Below are 8382 nucleotides of genomic sequence, written 5' to 3'. Positions count from 1 at the left end.
TGCCCAGGCTGGAGTCCAGTGGTGCAATCACTGTTCATTGCAGCCTCTACCTCCCAAGGCTCAAGAGATCCTCCCACTTCAGCCTCCTGAGTAGCTGGAAGCATGTGCCACCACGCCTGGCTAATTTTTAATTTTTTTGTAGAGACAGGTGGTGGGGGGATGGGGGAGCTCTCATTATGTTTCCTAGGCTGGTCGTGAACTCTTGGGCTCATCTCCCAAAGTGCTGGGATTAGAGACATGCACCATGGGGTCAACTCTTTTTTAAAAACTCAAATGTTAAAAATGAGCACTAGTAGCAAAGGCTCCCTCCCCAGAATGGTGCACTCCGTCTTCCATGGCTCTCTGATTCTGGCAGGTTTCACTTCCTTCCCTGCCCACCTTAAAGTTGACCTCACTGGCAAGGAGCTCGACTTCCATCCGCATTATCTCAGTACCCGTAAGTTTGCATTTATATTCTGTTGATTTTTTTTTTTTTTTCATATCTTCTGAAGCAGTCTCTGGCCACAATTGACTGCCTGGACTATCTTTCTCCTGCCATACCAATGACTATTTTCCTTTTGTGCTCTGGTTACAAAGTGGCATAAGTTTTCCATGGTCTGCCCTAACACTATTTTTCCTATAAGCCCTATTAATTTTAGTGCACACCATTTTGCAGGATGTGATGTTTTTCATGAATACATACAGCATATTATTGCATAGATGCTTAAATTTACATTTTAATCAGGGATTTTGGAGATATGGGATTCATGCAAAGTGGAATCTTCAGTTACAATGGCAAGACAATGAGATAGGGAACTTTATTTGTTTATTTGAGACAGTCTGGTTCTGTCTCCCAGAGTGTAGTGCAGTGGTGCCATCTTGGCTCACTGCAGCCTCCACCTCCCAGGCTCAAGCCATCCTCCCATCTCAGCATCCCGAGTAGCTGAGACTACAGACATGTGCCACCATGCCTGTCTAATTTTTGTATTTTTTTTGTAGAGATGGGGTTTTACCATGTTGCTCAGACTGGTTTTGAACTCCTGAACTCAAGTAATTTGCCCCTGCTTGGCCTTCCAAAATGTTGGGATTACAGGTGTGAGCCACAGTGCCTGGCTGAGAAATTTATTTTATTTATTTTTCCCTCTCTAGAGGTAAAAAAATTTAGATAAACAGAAGCTTTAGGTGTCCCTTAAATTTCATTTTAAAGCTCTTCCCAGGCCAGGCATGGTGGCTTATGCCTGTAATCACAGCATCTTGGGAGGCCAAGGCAGGAGCATAGCTTCAGGCCAAGATTTTGAGACCAGCCTGGGGAACAAATAGAGATTCTGTCTGTGCAATGAGCACATATGCTAAAGTTGGAATGATTCAGAGAAGATTAGCATGGGCCCTGCACAAGGATGACACACAAATTCATAAAGCATTCCATTAAAAAATAAATAAATAAAAGAAAAAAATAAAGGTGTTCTCCTACTCCTCTTTAAGGAAGGGCTAGTTTAGTCTGAGCCTTAAAATTTTTTTTTTCTTTTTTAAAACTTTTTTGGTATATTCACAGGAAATGATTATTATTAATAATCAAATAATTATTTTTCATTTGTTTTGTTTTTTGTTTTTGTTTTTGTTTTTTTTGAGACAGATTTTTGCTCTGTCACCTAGGCTGGAGTGTAGTGGTGCGATCTCGGCTCACCGCAACCTCCACCTCTCAGGTTCAAGCGATTTTCATACCTCAGTTTCCCAAATAGCTTACAGGCACACACCACCACACCTGGTTAATTTTTTGTATTTTTAGTAGAGATGGGGTTTCACCATGTTGTCCAGGCTGGTCTCGAACTCGTGAGCTCAGGCAATCTGCCCACCTCAGCCTCCCAAAGTGCTAGGATTACAGGCATGAGCCACCTCACCTGACCAATAATCACAACAGTTAATAAGCCTCAGTTCACCATGTGTCCCAGTCCTCATATTGTTGCTGCTGTCACATCCTCCACTGTGTGGTCACTGCAAATCCCCGAGGCCATTTAGCTCTGGTTTAGCCAGCCCCAGAGTTCCTCTCCAAATCACAGTCATGTGCTTTTCACAACCTGCTTAGTAAAATGTGTCCCTTTTTATTGTCTTTTTCATTATAACTATGCTAGTGGCTATGAAGTGCTTAGTAAAATGTGTCCCTTTGGTTAAGACTTTGCAAACTTGAGTGTTCTCAGAATCCCGCGGAGGGCTTGCCCACACATAGATTCCGGGTGCCACCTGCAGAGATTCTAACATTAGGTCTGGGTAAGGCCTGAGGATTTGCATCTCTAACAAGGTCCCAGGTGATGCTGATGCTGCTGTTCCAGGGACCACATTTTGAATGTCACTGCTTTAATGACCCCGCCATCATCAGTGCCACCCATCCTCACAGACACCAGTTCCTCTTTTAACAAACTTTTTTTTTTTGTTTTGTTTTTTTTGCTTTGTTTTAGCCATTGTGCAGTGTTCTCAACCAGGGGCGATTTTGACCCCCAGGGAACCATCAGCAATGTCAGGAGACATTTTTTGTTGTCACAACGGGGTGAGAGATTACGTTATGGCATCTGGCTTCTACAATGCACAAGGCAGCTCTTTGCCACAGAGAATTATCTGGTCCAAATGGCAGTAGTGCTGAGGTTGAGAAAGTCTCTATTAATATGCCATTATTGCTTTGTTTGCCAGTAGCTTTCAGTTCTGATTGTTTCTATGGCAAGTCAATAGCATATGAAATAAAGATGGAGATAAAGGAACAGTGGTGTCCCTCTCCCCCCAATGTTTTTATACTTTAATGAAAATAAAACATTTGGCTGGACATGGTGGCTCATGCCTGTAATCCCAGTGCTTGGGAGGCTGAGGTGGGAGGATTGTTTGAGGCCAGGAATTTGAGATCAGCCTGGGCAACATAGTGAGACCTCATTTTTTTTTTTTTTTTTTGAGACAATGTCTCACTCTGTCACCCAGGCTGGAGTGCAGTGGCACAATCACAGCTCACTGAAGCCTTGACAACCTCCCAGGCTTAACTGATCCTCTGTCTCAGCCTCATGAGTAGCTGGGAATACAGGTGTGCACCACCACACCTGGCTAATTTGTATTTTTTGGGGAGACACAGGTCTCACTGTGTTGCCCAGGCTGGTCTTGAACTCCTGGTATCAGGCAATCCGCCTGCCTCAGCCTCCCAAAGTGCTGAGATTATAGGCATGAGCCTTGGCACCTGGCTGAGACCTCATCTCTATTAAAAAAAAAAAAGAAAGAAAAGAGTTTAACTTTCAAACCATCAAGTACTTTGAAATATCATCTATGAACATGCTCATTTGTCTTCAGATTTTCAATTGCTCTATCTCAGGTCTCATGGCAGAACGAAGGAATTTACCAAAGCCAAGTCAAGCCCTTGGACACTGGGCCCATTTATTTCTTTGATCAGGTACAGGTAATAATACTGCTCCTTCTCATCAAATTATAATTTACTTTTAAAAATCAATTCGCTTTTGACCAGTGTTTTCCCCTATATTTTACTCAGAACATTTTGTTTTATTTTAGTTGAAACCTGAACAGAAAGATGGGAAAAGATAACCTGTGAAGAAAGTTATCCCACCCAAAATGCACCTCAATAGCCGGGTGTAGGTAAGACATTTGGAATTGCTCTTTAATTGTTGGTGTTACTTTACATCTTCAGAGGCTCGTAAGATGCTCAAGACCTATAGTTTCCCGTTCCCTCATCCCCGGAAAAACTATACCAAGGAGTTGCCATTTCAGATTTGACCATGATGTCATTCAGAGAGCTTTATTTAAGTCAGGCCAGTGGTTAATTTAAACATAATTGTTCATATTAACCAGTCATCCTGGTTTGCCAGCTATTTTGCAATAAACCCACCTCTTCTCATGCCTTAGGGAGTTTGCACTAATGTTCCTTCTGCTTTCTGCACAACTTTCTCCCTATTCCATTTAGCTCTTTTCTTAAATACTACCATTGCAGTACGACTCTATTTTAGATTTGTTTTCTTTTTTTTTTTTTTCTGAGACAGAGTCTTTTTCTGTTGCCCCGGCTGGAGTGCAGTGGCGCAATCTTGGCTCACTGTAGCCTCCACCTCCTAGGTTTAAGGAATTCTCCTGCCTCAGCCTCCCGAGTAGCTGGGACTACAGGTGCACACCACTATGCCTGGCTTATTTTTTGTATTTTTAGTAGAGATGGGGTTTCACCATGTTGGCCAGGCTGGTCTCGAACTCCTGACCTCAAGTGATCTGCCCACCTCAGCCTCCCAAAGTGCTGGAATTATAGGCGTGAGCCACTGCACCTGGCCTCTATTTTAGATTTCTGTCCTGCTCCATTGTGGCACTCCCATCTGTCTTCCTAACTTAATTTTGCAATTGCACTTATCACTTTCTAGTATTCTAAGTGATATACCTATTTATTTGTTCACCCTCTCTCCTCTTATGAGAGTATAAGTTTCATAAGGGCAGTATATATACATTTTTAATGTACTTGACCACTTCTCTATCCCCAGTCCCCAAAAACAGTGCTTGGCATATAGAATGCACTTAATAAAGATTCTTTATTAACCACCATAGAATTGTGTCAAGCTCACAAAAATGAATGAAATAAAGAGCTCCACATTTTTTAACCCTCTAGTTACTATTAGGTTGGCACAAAAGTAACTGCGGTTTCAGACCATGAATTTTAAATCATTATAACTAGACTCGCACACATCTTTGTTAATCAGAATAGAAACCATTACAATTTAACACATTTTTGCCAACAAGAAATAGGTTTGTTAAAACCTGTAGCGTACGATTCCTTGCTTTGGGATTTGATGAACTCTTGGAAAGCATTTTCTGCATCCTGCTGGTTGTGAAAGCATTTTCCCTGCAAAACGTTATCGAGATGCTTGAAGAAGTTGGTTGGCTAGAGGTCAGGCGAATATGGCGGATGAGGCACAACATCTAGCCCAATTCATTCAACTTTTGAAGCATTGGTTGTGCAACATGTGGTCGCGTGCTGTCGTGAAGAAGAATTGGGCCCTTTCAGTTGGCCAATACCAGCTGCAGGCACTGCAGTTTTCTGTGCATCTCATGGATTTGCTGAGAATACCTCTTAGATGTAACAATTTCACCAGGATTCAGAAAGCTGTAGTGGATCAGACCAGCAGCAGACCACCAAACAGTGACCATGATCTTTTCTCGGTGCAAATTTGGCTTTGGGAAGTGCTTTGGAGCTTCTTCGTGGTCTAACCACTGAGAAGGTCATCACCGGTTGCTGTATACAATCCACTTTTCATCACACATCACAATCTGACCTAGAAAAGGTTTGTTGTGTAGAATAAGAGAAGGCGATGCTTGAAAAAGATGATTTTTAAATATTCACTCAGCTCATGAGACACCTATTCATCAAGCTTTTCACCTTTCCAATCTGCTTCAAATGCTGAACAACCATAGAATCGTAGACACTGAGTTCTTTGGCAATTTCTCGTGTACTTGCAAGAGGGCCAGCTTCAATGATTGTTCTCGGTCGTTGTCAACTTCCAACGGCTGGCCCCTACACTCCTCATCTTCAAGGCTCTTTTCTCCTTTGCAAAACTTCTTGAACCCTCATGGCACTATATATTCATTAGCATTCCTGGGCTAAATGCATTGTTGCTATTTCGAGTTGTCTCTGCTGCTTTGTGACCCATTTTGAACTTTTTTTTTTTTTTTTTATACTTTAAGTTCTAGGGTACATGTGCATAACGTGCAGGTTTGTTACATATGTATACCTGTGCCATGTTGGTGTGCTGCACCCATCAACTCGTCAGCACCCATCAATTCATCATTTATATCAGGTATAACTCCCCAGTGCAATCCCTCCCCCCTCCCCCCTCCCCATGATAGGCCCCAGTGTGTGATGTTCCCCTTCCCGAGTCCAAGTGATCTCATTGTTCAGTTCCCACCTATGAGTGAGAATATGCGGTGTTTGGTTTTCTCTTCTTGTGATAGTTTGCTAAGAATGATGGTTTCCAGCTGCATCCATGTCCCTCATTTTGAACTTGAATATGAAAATCGCTCAAATTTGCTTTTTGTGTAACTTCATTTCCATAGTCTAAAATAAACATAAAATAAATGGCGAGTAATAAGTCATTAGCAAAAAAAGAAAAGCAAGAAATACACATTAAAATGATGTATAACATAACCACATTTATTTAATAATGTATTCCAATTTCAAACGGCAAATTCCAACAATGCCAAAACTGCAATTACTTTTGCACTCACTCATACAATTTCTTTACTTGTGAAGGGAAAATTAAAATACTCAAACCTGTCTTAGACCATATGTCACAAAAGTATATAAGATTAAACGGGGCCGGGCGCGGTGGCTCATGCCTGTAATCTTAGCACTTTAGGAGGTTGAGGGGGGTAGATCACAAGGTCAGGAGATTGAGACCATCCTGACTAACACGGTGAAACCCCGTCTCTACTAAAAATACAAAAAATTAGCCGGGCCTGGTGGCAGGCGCCTGTAGTCCCAGCTACTTAGGAGGCTGAGACAGGAGAATGGTGTGAACCCAGGAAGCGGAGCTTGCAGTGAGCAGAGATTGCACCACTGCACTCCAGCCTGGGTGACAGAGTGAGACTCCGTCATAAAAAAAAAAAAAAAGATTAAATGTTGTCAGTTGTATCTGTCAATTATCCAACAGGGGCGATTTTGCCCCACAAGGGACATTTGACAATGCCTGCAGACATTTTTGGTAGTCACAACTGCTGGTTGCTATTGCCATCATAGGTAGAGACCAGGGATGCTGCTCCACATCCTACAGTGCATAGGACAGCATCCCACACTAGAGAATTGTGTGGTCCAAAATGTCAATAGTGCCAGGGTTGACGAATCTGCTTTACACTAATCTGTATTTGGGTTTTTTGGAACCTACTATACCTTTCCTCAAAATCACTGCAACAATGGGCATGGTGGCTTGCACCTGAATTCCCAGTGCTTTGGGAAGCTGAGGCAGGAGCATTGCTTGAGACCAGCCTGAGTAACATAGCAAGACCCCATCAGTATTATTTAAAAATTAAAAATGAATACCACTGCAATTTGCTTCTGTTTTTGTGTTTTTGTTTTTATTTTTATTTTTTGAGATGGAGTCTCCCTCTTTCGCCCAGGCTGGACTGAAGTGGCACCATCTCAGCTCACTGCAACCTCTGCCCCTGGGTTCAAGCGATTCTCCTGCCTCAACCTCCTGAGTAGCTGGGATTACAGACACCTGCCATCACACCGGGATAATTTTTATATTTTTAGTAAAGATGGGTTTTCGCCGTGTTGTGATCCACCCACCTTGGCCTCCCAAAGTGCTGGGATTACAGGCAGAGCCACCGCACCTGGTCTGCTTCTGTTTTTAAAAGTCCACTAACCCAGTTCTTACTTTCTTTTTCTTGCTTTTTTTTTTTTGAGACAGAGCCACACTGTCATCCAGGCTGGAGTGCAATGGCATGATTTCAGCTCTCTGCAACCTCTACTTCCTGGGTTCAAGTGATTCTCCTGCCTCAGCCTCCCCAGTAGCTGGGATTACAGGCACTTGTTACCACACCCAGCGAATTTGTGTATTTTTAGTAGAGACAGGGTATTGCCATGTTGACCAGGTGGTCTCAAACTCCTGACCTCAAGTGATCTGCCTGACTCGGCCTCCCAAAGTGCTGGGATTATAGGCGTGAGCCGCCATGCCCAGCCCCCAATTTCTTTTTAAACAACAATTCAGCATAACTTGATCATTTTGCGTTTACCTTGCTTGGCTTATCATTGCCCTCAATCTATGGGGTCAGCTTATATGAGCAGTAAGCAGGTCTGTGTATCCTAGAGCTCCAGGGGCGTGCTGGATGCCATGTTTCTCATTTGATGCCCTCCTTAGGTCTTGAGCACTGCTTCTGCCCGCTCTGCTTGGAGACACCCCCTTTCTTGCACTGATTGTCCTGCCGTTGCCATTGCACTGAGAATAAAATCCACACTTCTTACCTTGACCTGCAAGTGCTTCTGAGATTTCCTCCCTTGCCTGCCTTCTGACTTCCTTGCAGGCAGTTTTCCCTCCACTCCCTGCTCCCCAACTGTTCTGGCCTCTCTGTTTTTATTTTCATTTGTTTGTTTGTTTTATTGTTTTATTTTTATTTATTTATTACCAACCAAGCTCATTGCTGCCTCAGATTCTTCTTCCTTCTTCCTTCCTCCTCCTCCTCCTCCTCCTTCTTGTAATAATAGAGACAGGGTCTCACTATGTTGCCCAAGTTGGTCTCAAACTCCTGGGCTCAAGTGATCCTCCTGCCTCGGCCTCCCAAAGTGCTGGGATTATAGGTGTGAGCCACCGTGCCCGGCCTGCTTCACATTCTTTACATTTACTGTGCGCCCTGCTTTGGATGTTTTCCATTATTTTATGGTTGGCTCCTCCT

At 43.1% G+C, this 8382-nt stretch overlaps 1 pseudogene; it reads left to right on the top strand.

Annotated features, from left to right (window-relative positions):
* Positions 1-1310: 1310 nt before the first annotated feature.
* Positions 1311-1411, top strand: LOC111538991 (annotated as a pseudogene).
* Positions 1412-8382: the final 6971 nt, after the last annotated feature.

Source organism: Piliocolobus tephrosceles, chromosome 10 (assembly GCF_002776525.5).
Source record: "Piliocolobus tephrosceles isolate RC106 chromosome 10, ASM277652v3, whole genome shotgun sequence".
In the NCBI taxonomy this organism is placed as follows: Eukaryota; Metazoa; Chordata; class Mammalia; order Primates; family Cercopithecidae; genus Piliocolobus; species Piliocolobus tephrosceles.
The sequence above is the reverse complement of the archived record's forward strand: the minus strand, read 5'-3'. Positions and strand labels throughout refer to the sequence as shown.